Consider the following 22845-nt stretch of genomic DNA (forward strand, 5'->3'; position numbering starts at 1 on the left):
GGCCGTGTGCATTGCATTTGCCGTGGTGGATTGTATGATCCAGGTTTTACCTCTCGGGCTGTTAAAAAATAGGGTACACGCGCAATTAGCTTGACTACGTAAATCTGACTTGAATTAGTAGGACTGCGTGAGCTGTCTAGCTTTTTTGAGCGGCCTTTATGGAATAGGCCCCTGGGATGAGTGAAAGATGTTTATTTACAGAATGATAAATGTACTACAGTGTTTGGAGCTTAGACCCCAGGGAATTATAGATTAACGGGCGCCTGCCCAACATCCGACGAAGAATCCCCCATGGAGTCCAGACACTGGTAGCGGCAGGCGACGACCAACGAGTCGAAGAGCAGACGAGGAACCGGGTGGCAATGATAGCATGGACAAACTACACAGGGAGAAACTCGTATTTAAAAGGCACGGGATCATGTGACAGCGTTAATTGATAGAAGGGAGGCAACTCGAAATGAACCCGAATGAAAACCCGACATAGGAACAGAGGAAGTAGATTGCTCTTAGTGGGAGGAGTGAGTAGTGGACATTATTGAGCATGCCCGAGTGCAGGGATCGGTCTTGCCTGACTGAACTTGCGCTATGCTTCATTACTCCAATCTCCTTCAATCCTCACACCTGAAACATAAACATGACATTTTAATTATTTAAATATATATACATATATATATATATGGTGGTATATATATGATATATATATATAGAGAGAGAGACTATTAGAATAGTCTGTTTGCATTAATTAGGCTGATGCTTGTGTGCTCATTCAAACAAATACATTTAACTCAATGTGCTACAACCTACAACTTCAAGGACAGAGCTGGTGGTCTGATCACGTGCATGATGCCTGTTTAGTGCTAAGGCGAACACAAGAAACTGTATCAATACCACTGGATAGTGTGTAGCCTATCTATGGGCCATTAAAATGCGTAAAAAAGGCATGTTGTATGGATAATGAGAACAAATTGGGCACCTACATCTAATAGAAAAGTATTAACCTATGTATTAACCTAATAAAAATGTTTTTGTGACCTATGCACTTTGTAAAGCTTTATCTTGGAAGTCGCTTTGGATTAAAGCGTCTGCTAAATGAATAAATGTAAATGTATTAATCGAACATCCGGCTAATCTAGCCTTGACTAGGCTAGTCAACAAAAAAAGACACGTGTGCAACTAGCCTAGCTAAACACCGATTTGTGTTTTATTAAACAACTTGCGATTGAAAAGTTGTGACACTACAACAATAAGAAATTAAGTGAACCAATAAATTATGTAGTTGGTTGCATGGCTGAAATTTTTGAACAAATTTGTTTAACTGTAGCGTCACTGTGTCCAATCCCGACCGCTGTGGCTACTGTTTTCCAAACCCGAACGGAGTTTGGACACCCAGTTTCTGGTCTTTTTGCCACAATTTTTTTTTGCGCTCGCTAGATAAGTGTAAGTAGTATTATTTTAGGCATACCAAACAATCTACGTGTCAAATTTCCTGAACATATATGGACGTTTACATGTCTAAATAATATAGGAAAGTTAAATTGATGAGAGAAAGCTGAAAGACCTCTCGGGGGATGATCGGGCGACAATCTTAACTCTGAAAAGTGTTTCTGTATTGTCATCGTTCTGCTATTATGGGTTAGCATATAGCTAGCTTAAGTGTATTTTTTTGAACGCTAGCTTAACATTACTTTGTATAGCCAATGAAAATACACCATCATGTGTGAGGTGATCTGTAGTCGAGGGGAGGAAGGGAGGGGGGCAAGGGACTGACATGAGATGAGTTCAACAAAACATCCAACAAGTGGTGGTCAATTTTAGATTTTATCGCATAGTTTAGAGATGTTGAAGGATGATATCTTATTGTGGAGGACATAACTACGTCCCCGGATATATTGATAGCATTGATGGTCAGTTTGGTGACCCTGGATCAAGTTAATATCCCCGGAAAAACAGCACCGGCGAGTGTTTACTACGAGGATAAGTTCAGCCGGGCTTGGACAAGGGTAGGGCACGGCTAATTTACTGGCGCCAGCGTCTTTTTACCGGCTCTAATAAAGGCTAAGCTAACTCTAATTTAAAACTCTAATTAAAAACCGGTGTGAACTAAATTTTGGGCCTATGTACAATTAATGTTTTAGAAGAAGTTTACAGTTGGATAAGAAGCTTGATACAATGCATGTGGATTCAACTCATTTGGTAGAGATGCCACCTGTAGTTTTATAACACCTAAGTAGGAGACGTGAAGTCTAAGAGACGGGAAGTCTGGGTGACCTGAAAGAGTTCTTGTCACCTGGGGGGAAGAGACAGTTGTTCCGAAGACAATGTGGATTCAACTGTATTGTTCTAAGGATTTAACCAATGACATAAGAGATTTGGTATAGCTTCATGTCTGTAGGATGGACCAATCACTTTTGAGAACTGTTGTATCTATAAAATGGTCTGTTGAAGAATGTTCTGGGGGTTCAGGGCCATCAGCTGAGTAGTGCTGGTGGGCTGGATTCTCCCGGTTCCATTCTAGAATGCTAGATGGAGCTATATGGAATTGTCTTTGTGTTATTGTCTCATGTTTGTTTGCTGATGACGATATGTTGGTAACGTTATTATGTTTAAATCTACGTCAAATTAACATTAACTCTGTACTTCACCCGACTTCAGCTTAAACGATTGATTCTCTCAAAAATTTCCACGACAGTTTTGGGGGGGGCATCCGGATGTTCATTCAGTGCCGCCGCTCCCATAATGCGCACTACACGCTGGGCGTAGGGCACCAAGTCCTGAGGGGGAACCAAAAAATTGCCAACTGAAAAATCATCATAGTTATTATAATTATAATGCCAATATTATTTCAGTAGGACTTTATAAATATTACGCACCTTTTAGGCATGTATATCACAAAACAGGTAAAACAAGAAATATATTTAATTGCTCTAAAAACTTTACAATGGTGCCCCCCCCCCCCACAAAAAAAACAAATACACACTCAACTTTCCAAGCTCGCCATGGGTGCCCTTTCCTATCTCAGTGGCCTGACGAACTTTGACAGTAGGCTAGGTAAACTTTTCGAAAATGGCCTCAAAAAGACATTAGGATTCAGGGGCGGAAAAATAAATAAACTGCGAGATGATGCCCGTGCATCACTTTCAGGTAAGTCCATGTTTAATTATTGTTAAATACGGGAAATGTGCTGCTAACTTATAGTTAGCCTATGCATACACCTCGAACTAGCTGATGTTATTGCTAATTTTAGCACACTCAAATATGTTAGGTGCAAACTAAATTTAGATTTTACTGTTAAACATTATCTATGCATTTGAAATAACTGACGCCAGCTAGATGTTACTTTACTGTACATTCTATGATGCTTTTATATTCCATTGATCAAATAAAAGTTTTTAAATGAGTAATAAAGGTGGAGAGCTCCTTGGCTGCATGCTTTCAGTATTAAATGTTTATAATTAATTTGGAAAACCATGCTAAGAAACGTAAGGGTGGGGCTGAAAAATTAAGAGACAAAAATACATCACCTTCACTAGACAAGGTTTTACCAATTGAAAAACGGCTGTTTATTTGACATATTTTGTTTATGCTCCAAAAACTATTATGCACTCAAATAAAGGCCCCAAAATTTTGCTTGCGCGCATTAACTCTCTAACTAGCATCATATCAAACACAGAATGTGGATGCATTGGCAGGGCAGCTGTGGTGGTGGTGGGGGGGGGGGCATCATAAAGGAATTATGCGTAGGGCACCAAAATGGCTAGCAGTGGCACTGTGTTCATTGAGGTGCGACCTGGACTCGTGAGTGGCAAGAATGAGATTCTTCTTCAGTGTCAGGTGATTCAATGCAGCATTTTGAACTGGGGAAAGTGGTGAGTTACTGAGATCAATTACTTTGAGTGAAGTTGTGGTGAGGTTAAAGTTATTGTTGAATTTGACAGGGTTTTGTTTGAATGGTACAATTTTAGTCTGATAAATAGATGTGCAATTCTATCTTTTACATTTACTTAATTTGGGTCCAAACTGTGAAATTGCTACATTCCTACTGTAAATCCTCTGTGTTTAGTCTTTGTGTAGTTCAAAGATGCAGTTGTGGTCTGTGTTAAGTCTTTGATGTTGTTCAAAGCTGCAGATGGACAGTTTATTTGTTGCTGCGCCAGTTGTCACATGCATTGTGCATATGGTTGTCCATCCATGGGTGTGTGTTTGGGTAATGTGGAATGTTCTTGAAATTCACAGTGGATGATCTGTGAATGGATTGGTTGAAATTGTCATATCTAGTTACCAATTTTTTTTTCTTTCTCACAAATACATGTTATTGCGATATTTTAGCGAATTGTATGAGCTATCTAGGTCTATTGAAGTCATGTAATTACTAAAGTATACTAATACATGTTAAAGGGTTCGAGGCCCGTTGCGTTGAAGTCGTACAAAGTATCTTGAGTCCCATTAGGGGTTACGAGTTCTGCATGAGGTTATTGCTACTGAGATGTGTGTGTTATGATTAATTCGTAGTTTGGTGGTGGACCAATGCGTGGCAAACATTGGTTAATAAATCCTAACCAAATTGACAAGTTGCAGATTGTCGACCAGAACTGAGATGGATGTGTAAACGGCTAATCTGATGTGGTGTTTTCCATGTTGAATTTGAATCCCGACTTCTCTTTTATGTGAGGAAAGAGAAGTTAAAGAAAAAGTGAGGAAATTGTATAAGTCTGTCTTTTGTGTTAAATGTTTGTTTGAAACAACGAGGCGTATAAGATTAGAAAATAACTAATCCATGAAAATACAAAATGTTTTCTTCTGAATGTGCTAGTCCGCCGTCTGTTGAAAATGTCTGCTAAAAATTGCCAGAAAGACAGCGTTTGGATCGGAAAGATCAAGGCTGTGGTTTCGTGAGTGTCCAGAGAGACAGGAAAAAATGGCAAAGGCATTTGTCACAGTTTGCAGACAGAATCAACAGCGATGGTGGCAAAGGAAGGAATTGCAGTTTCAAAATTTATACTACGGAAGGGTAATTGCCAAACACATGCGCACACACGACGAGACGACAACTACACTATGACATTTTGTATCCTGATTAGGAATTGTATTGAAGCTGGAGATTTTTTGTTTTTGAAAAACTGTTTACTGCTGTTGGTTGACATTAATTGTACAAAAGAAAAAGTGTGGAAATGAGAACAAAATTTTGGGCCTATGTACAATTAATAAGTTTTAGAAGAAGTTTACAGTTGGATAAGAAGCTTGATACAATGTATGTGGATTCAACTCATTTGGTAGAGATGCCACCTGTTGTTTTATAACACCTAAGTAGGAGACGTGAAGTCTAAGAGACGGGAAGTCTGGGTGACCTGAAAGAGTTCTTGTCACCTGGGGGAAGAGACAGTTGTTCCGAAGACTATGTGGATTTAACTGTATTGTTCTAAGGATTTAACCAATGACAGAAGAGATTTGGTATAGCTTCATGTCTGTAGGATGGACCAATCACTTTTGAGAACTGTTGTATCTATAAAATGTCCCAAAGCAGCATTAGAAACAAGTGTGAACAATTTTGAGTCATTGTGTTTTACAGATGACAACTGTGTTGTAGTTGTGTTTACTGTTTGCCACTTGTGTTTACCATTTTGCAGCGCAAGTGCATCACAGTGCAAAATGTGTTTAGTGAATGAGAATGTGTTTAGAGTTTTGCCAAAAGAGTGTCTGATTTGACAAATTGGTTTAGTTCACTGAACATTTGATTACGTGTTTTAGCAATTGTGAAAAACTAATGGAAAAACTAATTGAAAAAAAACATGAAATAATGAAGATAGTGTGGCTCATTGGCTAGTCAATTCCCATGATGCAAGGTGGTAAATAGTGTTAAAATTTAAAAAGTTTGCCGTTTGTTCGAAATACAAATGAATTTGGTTTTTAAAATGTGTCTGCTTAGAATGTAGTGTTTTGTTGCGTGGTAATTGTCATTGTTGTGTTGGTTTACCATTGTAACCATGAGTTAAATGACTGTTACATTTCATTAGAACAGCTGGATTCTTGAAATGTTAATATGTACGCAGTGAATAGATTCTTTCTAAGAATCTGCAGTGAAATGTTCCAAAGGCCCCGTTTTCGCCAGGTGACTTAAGATCTGAGGCTTATGAAGGGCCCCTAAACATTTTAATACATTAGTAAGTAATAGTTAAAATACATTTAGAAGATTACTTCTTGACGTACTTACATTAAATGAAAGTGCACTTGAAAGTATTGCAAAGTAGGCTACCCTTTGAGGGTCTTTATGAAGTCTACTTGATGAACTGAAAGTGCACTACAGAGGTTACTTTAGAGTACTGATGTGTCGTTCGTGAACGATTCATTCATTTTGAATGAATCCTTATAAGGACTCGGGAGTAACGAGTCCTCTCAACGAGTGATTTGTTCATTTCCCGACTCGGTCTTTTTACGAGGTTTTCTATCATTTTTCACGCGACCTGCATAGGCTCTGTAGCTAGAGGAAATGAACCATTCGTTCATTTCCCGACTCGGTCTTTCTACGAGTCTTTGGATCCTTTTTTCACGTGACCCGCATTGTATTTTTAGTGGAGGAAACTGTTTCCTTATTCCCTTTCGCGTGGCTGCTGTTTTAGTAAGACGTGAATGATATTTCACCCCCCCCCCCCCCGTCATTTAGCAGACGCTCTTAACCAGAGCGACTTACAGTAAGTACATTTACATTTTACACCAGAAACGTCAGGGAGGACTGCCTATCCTAGATACGAGCCTGCTGAAGATAGCCAGCATCTCGGATTTCTTTAACCAAGCTTGTTTCATTCATCATTTGCCTCATTTGAAAGCGACCTCCGCTAGCCAGGCTAGTTTTGCCTGATCACTTGGTCAGGCTATTTAAAGGTATCGGGGTCAAGTGACCTTTGTGCATTGACAAGTGAAACGTAAGTGCCTCAAAAAGTTAATGTCAAGCCCTGTAATCTAGTGGATAGAGATATGATGACCTGATCCACCCTCCAAGTGTATTATACCCGGGAGAAGTTTGCCTTTTGCAACCGACATGCGCAGTTGAGCTAGGTTGACTGTCGTGTGACGTAGGGTGAAAATTGGTTTATCTATTGACCTTATTCTGGAAGTCACGATGGGCGCAGCCATCCACGTATTCTCATTTCCGGTTTAGATACTTTCCGCTTTATACCGATACTAAAGAGAATGTCTTAAACAGGCTCTGGTACTAATTTAAGGCTAATATAGATGCCCAGCATGAAATGTGCAGTTCGTGGCTGCCATAACAGCTGGAGAAAACCTGAATCAGACCCTGTATTATCATTGTTTTGACTATGGAACGAAAAGGTCAGAGTGTTGTGGGCGACATTTACTTGCACCAACCTCCAACCAAAGTTGAGGATCTGCGTCCCAGGCTGAAAGCGCTGTCTGCTGGTATCACTAAAGTGTGTAATAAGAGATAAACTAGCTATATTTTAGTATGTTTTGTGTTCTCAATTTATGATATTAGTAGATTATAACCAAATGTATGGGCATGGCTGTGAGCAAAACCACTGCTGCAGTGCATCTAAATGTCATGTTAAGCTTTTGAGACAATGCAGCGATCACATTATTTAATAAATGCATCTTTCTAATTGCCATTAGATTGGAGGGACGATTACTAGTGCACAACATCTTGTAAGTTTTAAAACGTTGCATAAAGCTTGTACCCAAAACCCTCAATGAAAAAGTTGTTACTATTTATTATTACAGCACAATTTGTAACTCATACATTTGCAGTTTATGGCTAAGAGCAGAGACCTGATGTAAAAACTAGAGCCTCAAGTGATAAACAAGAAGCTACTGCTAACAAGTTTTGCGGGGTAATCTCAAATACATGTACTGACTGTAAAATTAATCACACAACTGAATTCTACAGGACCTAAGCTTTCAAACAAAGTATAGCAAATGCATATGCCCTGCAGTGAAATCGTTAGAACATCTTATATTTGTGGCTAATGTAATGCCTGCTTATCGCAGCACAGCAGAGCGCAGGGCAGCGCTCTGACCGGCAAACGAATTATATAAACACTTAAAAGTCGTTTTCATGCCATCCAGTGAATGCACCAATCCACATAATTATTTAATATTTTAGCAGGGGGACTTCTCGACAGTTCTCCATTGAATTGAATGATATCCCCGGTAAAGCGGAAGTGTGAATACAACAGAAGTGCAAATAGATAAAAAAGTAGGCGGGGCGGAATAAGGTGAATACTCATCCTTAGTAGGTGGTGGGCCGAGCCCGCGTATCTGCTTTAGTTTTTTAAATGACCTGTCCCCGTCAATGGAGGAGCTGGATTTTTGATATTATCAACGTCGTTTTTTAGGTAAAACATTTTGTTTGTTGGCAGATCCAATTCTTGCAAAAATGTTCTGTTGCTTAGTTCAAAGTTTGCAACTTTATTAGGCAAACGTTTCAACTATCTAACTCTCCAACCAACCAGAACTTGTGTATCATCTTGTGTGAAAGAAAATTCTTGCTGGACTGTGTAGATTTGAATAGTCGAAGATGGCAGTTTCAATTTAATTTATTTAGACTATACAATTACATATGATTAAACAAAGCTTTGCTGATCAGTCATTAACGAAGGAGGTGCCATCCACAAAGATCGTTCGTAAGAGGGATAGGGAACATTCTATAAGGTCCATCAATCAATGTAGCAAACTCTGTGTTTGGCTCACTCAACTTAATGACAGTTTGAAACAATACATCTCCATACCAAGTGTCCCAAAGTTCTTTGATGGAGCATATCCCAAAGTTCTTTGATGGAGCATATCCCAAACCAATAGATAAATATAGCTGCAAGCAGCAATGTGGTGGCCAAGCAGGTCAGATGACCCAGAAGAAACTTTCGACATGTAGTGACTGCGGTGTACCTGGCTTTCTTTGCAGTGGCTTACAGTCTCGCTAAACAGAGAATCAGAGACATGACAAACTTGTCAGCTTTGGCTGGATTCAAACCACTGACGTTGACATTGCCAGGATACCAACTTATCCTAGTGAGCTATTCTCAGTGCTGGAAATCACAGATTTCAGTTACTGGGTAAAAATTTGATTTGTCCAAAGTTTAAACAGCTGTTATTCAGTTCTATTTTGACATGTCAAGGTGATTGTGGTCTGAAGATAATCTGTGCCAAATTAGGTGAATATTTGATATTTACCAAAAACGTTTCATTCATTCATTCAAAATGGCGGCCACATCAATTCAGCTGTTATCACGTGTCAGAGACAGGATCGCCCCCTAGCGGTTAGATGACACAACCTTTTGTGGACCTCTTTGGAACAGGGTCCCGAGCACCTGTACCAAGTTTGATGTCGATTCAGCAAATATTTCCTGAGATATGATCTCACTTCTTGTTTTGGCGGCTTCATCGCCGAATTTGATCAACTCACCGAAATGTGCATGCAGCAAGTTTGGTGTGAATCCATCAAAGATTTGCTGAGATACGACCCAACTTCCTGTTTGCTGGCTTAATGGCATATTTTGATTGTCTGTTCCGGGCAAACGGTTTCGAAAATCAGAAAACCATGTGTTAGCTTTTGTGAGGCTTGGTCTGAAGATACTCTCTGCCAAATTTGGTGAAGATTGGACATCATGTGTAGGAGGAGTAAAGAAAAAATGTTTTTTCAATTAATTCTAAATGGCGGCCGCATCAATTCGGCTATTATCACAAGTTATCATGTATCAGACATGAGATGTCCCAACATATCATGAGACAAAGGAATCACTTAATAAAAGCAAACAAATCAACAGTTATTGGCCAAAACACATTTTTGCTTCCTGCAGCCACGCCCAGTGATCACATGACACCAAATTAATTGGCCAGCCTCAGATGAGGGTTCCGAGTCATCATATTAAGTTTTGTGTTGATTTCTCAAAGATTAGCAGAGATAGGACCCAACTTCCTGTTTGGTTGCTTTGTTGCCGATTTTGATTGGCTGTACCGGACAAACGGTTTTGAAAATCAAATATTTGATAAGTTGATTTTTGATAAGTTCTGTGAGGGTTGGTCTGATGATGATGTGTGCCAATTCTGGGGATGATTTGACAAAAATTGAAGGAGGAGAAGCGAAAAAACGTTGTTTTTTTTATGTAAAATGGCGGGAAATCTATATCACCGGAAATTGACGTCATAGGGTGTGTTAAACTCGTCTCGATCCAGGGAATCCAACGGTAACTCATTTTTGAATATTGGTCATACGGTTCGAAAGTTGCGTGTGTAAACACAAGTCCAACTTTGACCCGTTGGTGGCGCTAGAGTGGTCTAATGGGAGACATGAAACTTGGTGTAAGTATAGAAGTAACTGTCCTTAATGAGTGTGCCAAATTTCACAAAAAGTTATCAAAGGGTTCTAGGGGCTGCCATTGACTTCCATGGTACAAGAATACAAATAAATATAGCTGCAAGCAGCAATGGAGGGGCCAAGCAGTCCAGAGCAGGACAAGGCCTCCATAGCACTTGCGCAACAATTAAGTCACAGCAAGCTGTTGCACTCACGCAACACACCAAGTTTGGTTTATAGTTTACTAGTTTAGTTTGATGTCTGTTTACGTTCAAGAGTACTGAGTGTTCAAAAGTTTTTTTTCTGGTATAAAACCACAGGCCTCCTCTGCTCCACATGGGAACAAAGGAACCGAAGTTTGGTGATGATCAAACACATTTTTGCTGAGTGATACTCACACGTGTCTTTTGCGACCTCGCCGCCGCCTTTGATCGGCTCTACCGAACAAACGGTTTGGAAAATGGAAAATCCATCCGACACCTTTGTGAAGCTTGGTCTGAAAATCATCTGTGCCAAATTTAGTAAACATTGGACAAAATTTGGGGCGTGCAGAAGGTTTTTACACTTTTCCATGAAATCCAAAATGGCGGCCGCGTCAATTCGGTTGTTATGAAATATTATCGATGGTCAAGCTTGATATCTCACAAGACATCAACAGACAAAGAAATTACTTTATTAAGGTAAACACTTCAACAGTTATTAGCCAAAACACGTTTATGCTTCCGGCCACGCCCCCTTTTAATCACATGACACCATTTTTGGAGGACATCCTTAGAATAAAGTTCCGAGTAGGCTTACCAACTTTGGTGTCACTGCCTCAAAGAACTGCTGAGATATGGCTTCACTTCCTGTTTGGCGGTTTTTCTGCAGAATTTGATTGGCTGTACCGGACAAACGGTTTTGAAAATTAAATATCCTTCGATAAATTTTGTGTGGCTTGGTCTGAAGATCATATGTGGCAATTTTGAAGAAGATTCGACAAGAATTGTAGGAGGAGTAGGCTTTCAAAGGTTTTTGATAAAACCGGAAATAACGGAAGCTTTATAAAACCGGAAATTGACGCCATGGTGTGCATTGAACTCGGCTTGATCCAGGGAATCCAATGGTACCTCATTTTTGAAAATGGGTCATATGGTTCAAAAGTTGGGTGTGTAAACACAACTCCAACTTTGACCCGTTGGTGGCGCTAGAGTGCCAAAGCATGGGACATGAAACTTTGTGAATTGGACCAGGGGACTGTCCCCAATGAGTTTGCCAAATTTCAAAACTTTCGACCAAGCGCTTATGGGGGCTGCCATAGATACCCATGGCGGAAGAATAATAATAATAAATATAACTGCAAGCAGTAATGGCGGATTCCTCCAAACATCGTGAACCATTGAATTTTTTTTATTCTTGACAAATTGTAACTGTATAGAAAAATCAATGCTGCAGACTTACCAAGGGGATACCAAATCTGACCAATTCCAAATATAGCTGCAAGCAGCAATGAGGTGGCCAAGCAGTCAAATAACCCAGAAAACATTTTAGACATCCTCAGAAGAGGGTAACAAGTACACGCAGCAAGTTTGGTGTGAATCCATCAAAGATTTGCTGAGATACAACCCAACTTCCTGTTTGCTGGCTTAACGGCACATTTTGATGCCAGTAAGTGAAGGAAGGGGGCTTGGTGAGCTTATCCATTCCAGAAAGCCTTGTATCTTTATGCATTAAGGCGTGGCCTGTAGCGCCACCTATGGGTAATGGTGGGCCATTTGTGGTGTGGTAGTTACTCTTGGCCTATACTATTAATGTTTCAGGATTTTAAAAACTTTTTACCATTGCATATAAAATCGGAAATGCAATACCAACAGGATCCACATGGGCTTTGGGTAAAGTGTGGTAGTTACTCTTGGCCTGTACTGTCAATGTGTCAGGATTTGGAGACCTTTTTACTATTGCATACAAAGTAGGAAATGCAATGACACCAAGGTCCTCAAGGGCCTATGCTGATATTCAAGGAATGAGTTGGGGCTTGGTCAGCCCACACAGTCCTGATATGTTGCGTGTATGTCTTGCCAAGCCCGCGCGTGTCAAGGGAAGAATGAGTGTGTGAGAATTTGGAGCATGCGCGGGGAGGAGCAGGGGACACATTTCATTGTAAATTTCCCTAGAAATTAGCCAAGCATGCATGTTTCAAAGATTCACCAAAAATCAACCTTTCATCTTAGAGTCAACTTTTTCACAGATTTGTGTTATGAACATTCTCAAGAGTCTTCATATGAACTTGTTTGACTGGCTTACATGTAAAGCATTGCGAACCATTGAAAAATGTATATTCTTGACAAATTGTAACTGTATAGAAAAATCAATGCTGCAGAATTTCCAATGGGATACCAAATCTGAAATGCAATAACATCAAGATCCACAAGGGCCTTTATTTCAAGCCAAGAAGTGAAGTGCTTTAATCTTCACAAGAAGTGAAGTGCTTTGTGCTTTAAGGCGTGGCCTGTAGCGACACCTATTGGTAATGGTGGGCCATTTGTGGTGTGGTAGTTACTCTTGGCCTATACTATCAATGTTTCAGGATGTTTTTAACTTTTTACCATTGCATACAAAATCGGAAAAATATACCAACAAGATCCACATGGGCTTTTGTTAAAGTGTTGTTGTTACTGTTGGCCTTTACTATCAATGTTTCAGGATTTGGAGAACTTTTTACCATGGCAAACAAAATCTGAAATGCAATACCATCAAGATCCACAAGGCCTTTGCAAAAGACCAAGGAATGAGTGGGGGCTTGGTAAGCCCACACTCTCCTGAAATGTTGCGTGTGCGTCTTGCCAAGCCCGCGCGTGTGTCAAGGGAAGACCTATGGGTAATAGTGGGCCATTTGTGGTGTGGTAGTTACTCTTGGTCTATACTATCAATGTTTCAGGATTTTTATAACTTTTTACCATTGTATACAAAATCGGAAAAGCAATACCAACAAGATCCACATGGGCTTTTTGTTAAACTGTTTCTTTGCCTATACTATCTATGTTTCAGGATTTTGAGACCTTTTTACCATTGCATACAAAATCGGAAATGCAATACCATCAAGATCCACATGGGCCTTTTTTCAAGCCAATACGTGAAGGGAGGGGGCTTGGTGAACCTATCCATTCCAGAAAGCCTTGTATCTTTGTGCTTTTGGGCGTGGCCTATAGCGCCACCTATGGGTAATGGTGGGCCATTTGAGGTGTGGTATTTACTCTTGGTCTATACTATCAATGTTTCAGGATTTGAGACCTTTTTACCATTGCATACAAAATCGGAAATGCAATACCATCAAGAGCCACATGGGCCTTTGCTAAAGACCAAGGAATGAGTGGGGGCTTGGTCAGCCCACACTCTCCTGAAATGTTGCGTGTGCGTCTTGGCCGTGCGTGTGTCAAGGGAAGGCTGAGTGTGTGTGAGATTTTGGAGCACCAAAAATCGACCTTTCATCTTACAGTCAACTTTTTCACAGATTTGTGTTATGAACATTCTCAAGAGTCTTCATATGAACTTGTGATTGAATCAGAGTATCAGTTTTTGACTGGCTGATGTGCAAAGCATTATTTTAGCGTTAGCGATAAGTTCAATTTGATTTATATCAATCATTTTTAGAGATATGAATTTGCCTTTGCACATGGTAATATGTTGTAGTGTCTTCCTCCGATCTACCAAGTTTAGTGTTGATATCTCAAAGATTTGCTGAGACATGACTTCACATCCTGTTTGGCGGCTTTTCTGATGAATTTGATTGGCTGTACCGGACAGACGGTTATGAGGATCAAAATTCCTTTGATAACTTTTGTGAGGCTTGGTTTTAAGATCATCTCTGGTGATTTTGAAGAAGATATGACAAAAATTGTAGGAGGAGTAGGCTTTCAAAGGTTTTTGATAAAACCGGAAATGGCGGGAAATCTATATAACCGGAAATTAACGCCATGGTGTGCGTTGAACTCGGCTTGATCCAGGGAATCCAATGGTACCTCATTTTTGAAAATGAGTCATACGGTTCAAAAGTTGCGTGTGTAAACACAAGTCCAACTTTGACCCATTGGTGGCGCTAGAGTGGTCTAATGGGAGACATGAAACTTGGTGTAGGTATAGAAGAAACTGTCCTTAATGAGTGTGCCAAATTTCACAAAAAGTTGTCGATGGGGTCTAGGGGCTGCCATTGACTCCCATGGTACAAGAATTACAAATAATAAAACCACCAATAACAATAGGTTTCCTCCTTACGGAGGAATCCTAAATATAGCTGCAAGCAGCAATAAAGGGGCCAAGCAGCATTCGATATGGAAATTCAGTAGCTAAAGAAACAAATCATAAAACACATTCATGTCATTTTGAGACAAAATGCACTGGCTAGATGTAGCAGCGTTGTATCTACAAAGCACAATAAATCCACTTCTTCTTGACTATAAATCCCATGACAATGAAACGTTATTGTTACTATTACGATTATACTGCTAGACAGCTACTGTGGCGTCGCTAAACAGATTATCCAGTGTCACGGCATGCTCAATAACTGTGGCTGGATTCGATCTTACGACCATGTAATTCAAAGGAGCACGTCTTATCCCAATGAGCTATTCTGGCTGCTGGGAAATGCTGTGTTTGGTTACTTTATAAAAAATGGAAGCTGTTTTTCCCAGGGCGAGCTTTGTCAGATTTGACCCGAGAATAAACAGCTGTAATTCAGTCATATTTTGACATATCAGGGTGATTGTGGCAGGAACATGATTAGATGACATCCTTGTGGTTGCATTATCAAAGTTTCGACTCCATACGGTAAACCGTCGCAGAGACAAGGCCTCACGTCCGCTTTGGCGTGCTCTTTGTCGAAATCGTTTGCGCGTTACTCGTGAACGGTTTGACTCATCGATAACATTTTGAAAACTTTTTGTCGGCATGGTCTGAAGATGATCTGTTGCGATTTTCATGAAAATCGGAGCAACGGCCTAGGAGGAGTTCGAAAAAGTTAGCATTTCTTAAAATACAAATGACGTAAAAACCATCATGACGACGATGACGTCACAGGGTTCAATCGAATCGTCTGCATCCAAGGAATCCAATGATACCTCAATTAAGAAAATCGGTCTCACAGTTCAAAAGTTGTGGGCGTAAACGCACCTCCAACTCTCACGCCTTGGTGGCGCTATAGTGCTTCAGGGATCAACATGAAACTTGGTGACGATAATCAGGATACCGTTCCAAATCAGTGTGCCAAATTTCAAAACTTCGCACCAATCGGTTGTATGGGCTGCCATAGACTCCTAGTCCTAAGTATAAATATAAATCCCCTGACAATGAAACGTTATCGTTACTATTATGATTATACTGCTAGACAGCTACTGTGGCATACCTGGCTTCGCTAAACAGATAATCCAGTGTCACGACATGCTTGATGACTGTGGCTGGATTCGATCCTACGACCTTGCATTCCAAAACAGCACGTCTTATCCCAGTGAGCTATTCTCTCTGTTGGAAAATCATGTGTTCGGTTACATTATAAAAAAAAGGAAGCCGTTTCTCCCGTGGCGAGCTTTGTCAGATTTGACCCAAGAATAAACAGCTGTAATTCAGTCATATTTTGACATATCAAGGTGATTGTAGTAGGAAGATGATTACATGACATGCTCGTGATGACATTTCCAAAGTTTCGACTCCATACGGTAAACCGTCACAGAGACAAGGCCTCACGTCCGCTTTGGCGTGCTCTTTGTCTAAATCGTTTGCACGTTACTCGTGAACAGTTTGACTTATCGAAAAACTTTTGATAACTTTGTCTGCATGGTCTGAAGATGATCTGTTGCAATTTTCATGAAAATCGGAGCAACGGCCTAGGACGAGTTCGAAAAAGTAGCAATTTCTTAAAATACAAATGACGTAAAAACCATCATGACGACAATGACGTCACAGGGTTCAATCGAATCGTCTGCATCCAAGGAATCCAATGATACCTCAATTAAGAAAAACGGTCTCACGGTTCAAAAGTTGTGGGCGTAAACGCACCTCCAACTTTCACGCCTTGGTGGCGCTATAGTGCTTCAGGGATCGACATGAAACTTGGTGACGATAATCAGGAGACCGTTCCAAATCAGTGTGCCAAATTTCAAAACTTCGCACCAATCGGTTCTATGGGCTGCCATAGACTCCTAGTCCTAAGTATAATAATAATAATAATAATAAAACTAACAGTTAATAAATATAGCTGCAAGCAGCAATGGAGGGGCCAAGCAGTCCAGAGCAGGACAAGGCCTCCATAGCACATGCGCAACAAAGAAGTCACAGCAACCTGTTGCACTCATGCAACACACCAAGTTTGGTTGAAATATCTGTTTGCGTTCAAGAGTACTGAGTGTTCAATTTTTTTTCTGGTATAACACCACAGGCCTCCTCTGCTCCTCATGGGAACGAAGGAACCGAAGTTTGGTGATGATCAGACACATTTTTGCTGAGTTATGCTCTCACGTGTCTTTTGCAGCTTCGCTGCCGCCTTTGATCAGCTCTACCGAACAAACGGTTTTGAAAATGGAAAATCCATGCAACACCTTTGTGAAGCTTGGTCTGAAGATCATCTGTGCCAAATTTAGTCAACATTGGACAAAATTTGGGGCGTGCAAAAAGTTTTTACACTTTTCCATGAAATCCAAAATGGCGGCGGCGTCAATTCGGTTGTTATGAAATATTATCGATGGTCAAGCTTGATATCTCACAAGACATCAACAGACAAAGAAATTACTTTATTAAGGTAAACACTTCAACAGTTATTAGCCAAAACACGTTTATGCTTCCGGCCACGCCCCCTTTTAGTCACATGACACCATTTTTGGAGGACATCCTTAGAATAAAGTTCTGAGTAGGCCTACCAACTTTGGTGTCACTGCCTCAAAGAACTGCTGAGATATGGCTTCACTTCCTGTTTGGCGGCTTTTCTGCAGAATTTGATTGGCTGTACCGGACAAACGGTTTTGAAAATTAAATATCCTTCGATAACTTTTGTGAAGCTTGGTCTGAAGATCATATCTCGTAATTTTGAAGAAGATTTGACAACATTTGTAGGAGGAGTAGGCTTTTACAGGTTTTAGATAAAACCGGAAATAGCGGAAAATCTATATAACCGGAAATTGACGCCATGGTGTGCATTGCACTCGGCTTGATTCAGGGAATCCAATGGTACCTCATTTTTGAAAATGGGACATACGGTTCAAAAGTTGCGTGTGTAAACACAACTCCAACTTTGACCCGTTGGTGGTGCTAGAGTGCCAAAGTATGGGACATGAAACTTTGTGAATTGGACCAGGGGACTGTCCCTAATGAGTGTGCCAAATATCACAACTTTCGACCAAGCGCTTCTAGGGCCTGCCATAGACACCCAGTCTTAAGAATAATAATACTACCAATTACAATAGGTGCCTCGCAGCTTCACTGCTTGGCCCCTAATAAAACTAACAATAACAATAGGTGCCTCGCAGCTTCGCTGCTTGGCCCCTAATAAGAATACCAACAATTACAATAGGGTCCTCCTGATGGAGGAACCCTAATTAGAAATTATCCCACATCAGGTATATACACATCAATGTCTCACCGTGAATGACAAGGAGCATTCTGGCTTTATCAAAAGTTTTGACATGGAATGGTGGGCCCGCCCGCGGGACCGAAACTCCGCCCCCTCCTCCCCCAGTTAGTCTAACAAATATATATTTTTGACTGATACACATGCCATACATCATGAAAGCTATGATTGTTGTACTTGTACTTATGGAGACCATTTAAAGATCAAGACGCAACAGCAAGTATTACCAACATCTTTGTCCAGTCACAAAGCAAAAGCAAACAATTCTACTCACCTTAAAAGGTTCAGCATGGTCCAGGTATGCAACACATCCCAACAAAAATTGACTGGTTACATTCCCAAAGGTCCAAACTATCTAACCATGTCAAGTAGTTCGTCCAAAACAATGTATTACTTCCGCACATGGCCACAATCTTGTTTCGTCATTCTGCCTTCACCAATTCCATTTTTGCAGCCTCTCAAGCACATTGAAGGAGATGTGCTTCGAATATTTACGATTGGAGAGTGTCAATATGGCCACTACACTCCGTCCTTTCGATTGACACCTTGTTTGACCCGATAGGAGCTTCAAAGGCCTGGTGACAGCCTTCTAAAGCCAACAAAGTCTGTGCGTCCTGCGCCCCCCCCCCCCCTCATTCTAAGCTAATTTTCTCAAACTGGCTGCGCCTGCCTTTCAAATGAGCTTGTTAGCCTTGTAGCTAATGTTAATACCCAACATGCTAGGTATCTGTGGAGCCTTCAAAATAAAAGTCCAGGCTCAAAATGGATGACAAAAGTCATGTGGAGTGGAGTCATGTGGCTGAGCGGTTAGGGAGTTGGGCTAGTAATCTGAAGGTTGCCAGTTTGATTCCCGGCCGCGTCAAAAAATGACGATGTGTCCTTGGGCAAGGCACTTCACCCTACTTGCCTCGGGGGAAATGTCCCTGTACTTACTGTAAGTCGCTCTGGATAAGAGTGTCTACTAAATGACTAAATGCAAATCTCTCTTATAAAAACGTGTCAAATATGAACATATTGTGGTATTATGTTTGACTTTTGACTTGAATTGGGTAAGGCTTCAAGCTGTGGTCCAATTTTGTCTTCCAGCTAATACCTACCACCTCTAGGCCTCTTCAGACCTCTGTTTGCAAAACAAAATCTAGATGGAACTAAACTTTCAATTTCATTGTGTTCAAGCTTCTATTACTCAACACCAGTAGGACCACGGGTCCTGACATGCATGTACTCCAAATGGTTCAAGAACAGCTTTCAATTTACTTTGGGTATGCTGTCTAGGCGTTTGCAATTACCTCATGTGACAGTGACCTGAGTTTGCTTCCCAGCAAAAACCCAACAACACAAATTAGGGATTTTACCAGTGAGAGCATAACGAGACTGTTTCACAACTTTGTTACAGGACTTTTCTTTCCAAATGTTCTTGTTTTCACACCCAGTATGTACTACCTAAACTTAGTGTTTGCCTTGTTATTAAACGTTATTGAGACATCAATCCACCACGCAACTGAATGGTTGTGCTAATACACCGACATCTGATAATTGTATACACTATATACTATATATACTATACAGTAATAATATAATGCTTGCAATTTCAACTTACACATTTTCAAACTTCAAGTAATATCACTATGTCACCCTGCTATAGCACAGAAAATGAAGCAATTGATTACTACCAAGGAGTTTGTTTAATATAAAGCTGTTACACTTTTGTATATGCAAAATATATGAATAAATTCAGATGCAGTGAACCAAAACTGTATCTACCCCACAGGGTGTCAGAAATTACATACTTTATTTGTAGTTTATTCATGTAGTCCTACTGACAACCTTCAGTGGGGTATGGTTAGTGGTACACTGTATTAACCTGCTCAATACTTATTAGAAAGTGAGGCAAAATAGCTTGTTGGAAGCCAACTCTGTCAGGTACAATTTGTTGAATGTAGTAGATACATAAATACATAAAGAAAACAAAGTGCTAAGAAAAAGGATGGCAAAGAGAAAAAAGAAACCCAATGAGTCCAAATAGCAGTCAGTTTGCCTGGGTTATGTAGAACAGGGAAAACCCCTGTAATGTTTCCAGTTAAGTTAAACAAAGAGAGAGAGAGAGACGGAGACAGGGAGAGAGACACAGAGAGAGGGAGAGAGAGAGAGTGCTGGTCCCTGGTGATGGGGATATAATTACCTATTTAACAACAATTCTGGAGGAACAGTTCACTTTCTCACCTAAGCCTAACCTCCAGGGATCAAGCCAGTCAGGCCCCATAAGGTGTTTTCACACTATGGTTTACTTTATGTACACAGAATTTAGCAAGGATATGTGCAACTACTACCAGATTAGGCAACACTGCTGCTGTCCTAACATTGAGCCTCATTCACCAATATCTTCCTCAGTTATTTCTTAAATTTGTTCTTAAGATAGTTCCTAAGAAAAATCTACATGTGATTCATGAAGTGTTCATAACCCCTCTACATTCCTGTTAAATGTGCCTAAAAACACCTAAACAGCATACCCAAAGTAAATTGACAGCTGTTCTTGAACCATTTGGCGTACATGCATGTCAATGGACTCTTTTGAAAGCTGACACTGAATTTATGTTCCTTTTTGTCAGGACCCCTGTCAGTCCTTCTGGTGTTGAGTAATAGAAGCTTAAACACAAAGAAAGTGAAAGTTTCTATTTCCGCCTAGATTTTGTTTTGAAAACAAGAGGCCTGAAGAGGCCTAGAGGTGGTAGGTATTACCTGGAAGACAGAATTGGACCACAGATTGAAACCTTACCCCTTTCAAATCAAAAGTCAAACATAATACCACAATATATTCATATTTGACATGCGTTTTCTAAAAGAGCCTTTTGGAGACTCCAGAATGACCCTTGTAACCAAGGTCAAATTCTTAGGATAAAAAGGTATAATTGTTATCTCTAATGAAAGGTGGAACTTAAAACTATCATATATAATAGCTAAAACCCTCATTAGTATTACTGAAACACAAAAATTGAAGCATCAACACATTGGAGTGCTTTATCTGATTCCCAGGATTGGCACCGAAAGAACAATGGGCCTCATTCACCAAATGTTCTTACGAACAAATTTGTTCTCAAACCCCACTTACGCAGTTTTCACGAAGATTCTGGCATTCACCAATGTTTTCTTATTTGGGATTTGTTCTTAGGTAAGAACAGAATTTACGCTCACCCAAGAGCACTCTTACGCACAATTGAGAGCTGACATGTTTGCGCAAAATAAATAGTTATACCTTTTTCGTCCGTTCTAATTTCAAATTGAATATTTCTCTCCTTTATAATTTTCCAACTAATCATTTTCATAATTTTACAAATTTTGTTTTTGTTTGTTTTAATAAATACACAGTACACTTACACCTCTGCTCATTTGTAAAGCACTTGGAATTTCCATTTATGAATATATGAATTGTGCTAGACCTATATAAATACAGTATTTTACAATCGCTATGACAGTTTTTTTCAATACCTTTAACAAGTTTCCTAAACTCTTAACACAGTGAGCACAACATCCGTCTGTGTAGGCTGTACAATTAACGGTAACCCTTCCTTTTACAGTCCCTTAAGTACCAGGTATTTACATAGAAAGTAAAGGGTATGTTTTGTGTTTTATTGGGTATTACCAATTGGTACCAAGGTGGTAAATACCTAGATAATTCGAAGTATTTACCCATTAACTAAATACTAATGTGCTGGTCATTACTGGGTATATTTTCTGTATTATTGGGTATTACCGATTGGTACCAAGGTGGTAAATACCTAGATAATTTGAAGTATTTACCCATTAACTATTTACTAACGTGCTGGTTATTACTGGGTAATTTTCACTGGTCCTAATTAAGTAAAGACAGAAGACAAAACTTAGTATTTACCTGGAAACGTATAAATATTACTATTTAAATATCGCTGGTAGTAAGTTGGTATCTACAGGAGATATATATGGTAAATTATAATGTGTTATTGGGTAAATACCACTGCTACTAAGTAGGTAAAGACGGCCAAGCTCCAGCAGAATTACTAAAAAAATACTCTACTATTACCCTGCAGTTACCTAAGGTTAATTTCGGTAACAGTCCACGTCTAATGAGAATATAAGATAGTACTTTCCAATAAAATACCTTTTCGGATACATTTATCGATGATGCCCTCATTTACTTGGCTGGTATACCTACCTCCGCGGGAAGAGTTGTCCTCTATTATCATGGTAAATCTTCTTGGATACTGGGTATGTTCCTGCGCATGTTTGGACTATTTACTCAGTAAGTAATCTGAAACTGGACTGTAAAAGGAAGCCGTGTTTATTTCCATGGCGTTACCAGTCTCTTACCATATTCTTTTCAACTGTTCATTACCCTTTCCATGCAATAAACACAAGCTTGGATTATGTTACTAAGAAAAACATGACACTTCACTCTGTAAATTGTAACATTATTTTAAATTAGAGTACTGTTTCCGTGGCATGACATGAACAAATACATGCATGTTTATTGCATGAAAAGGGAATGAACAGTTGAGAAGGATATGTTAAGAGCCTGGTAACACCATGGAAACAAACACAGCTTCCTTTTACAGTCCAGTTTCAGATTACTTACTGAGTACATAGCCATGTTTTACCTGGTATCGCCTTGGAACGTATAGTACAAGTTCATACTAAGGGTAACATTGACAAAGTGGTATTCGCTTACAAAGAATACGGTAAGAGGCCAGTAACACCATGGTATCAAACACGGCTTCCTTTTAGAGTCCAGTTTCAGATTACTTACTGAGTACATAGCCATGTTTTACCTGGTATCGCCTTGGAACGTATAGTACAAGTTCATACTAAGGGTAACATTGACAAAGTGGTATTCACTCACAAAGAATATGGTAAGAACCTGGTAACACCATGGAAACAAATATGGCTTCCTTTTACAGTCCAGTTTCAGATTACTTAC

This window comes from Hypomesus nipponensis, chromosome 2 (genome assembly GCF_054491055.1).
Source record: "Hypomesus nipponensis isolate SF chromosome 2, ASM5449105v1, whole genome shotgun sequence".
Lineage (NCBI taxonomy): Eukaryota > Metazoa > Chordata > Actinopteri > Osmeriformes > Osmeridae > Hypomesus > Hypomesus nipponensis.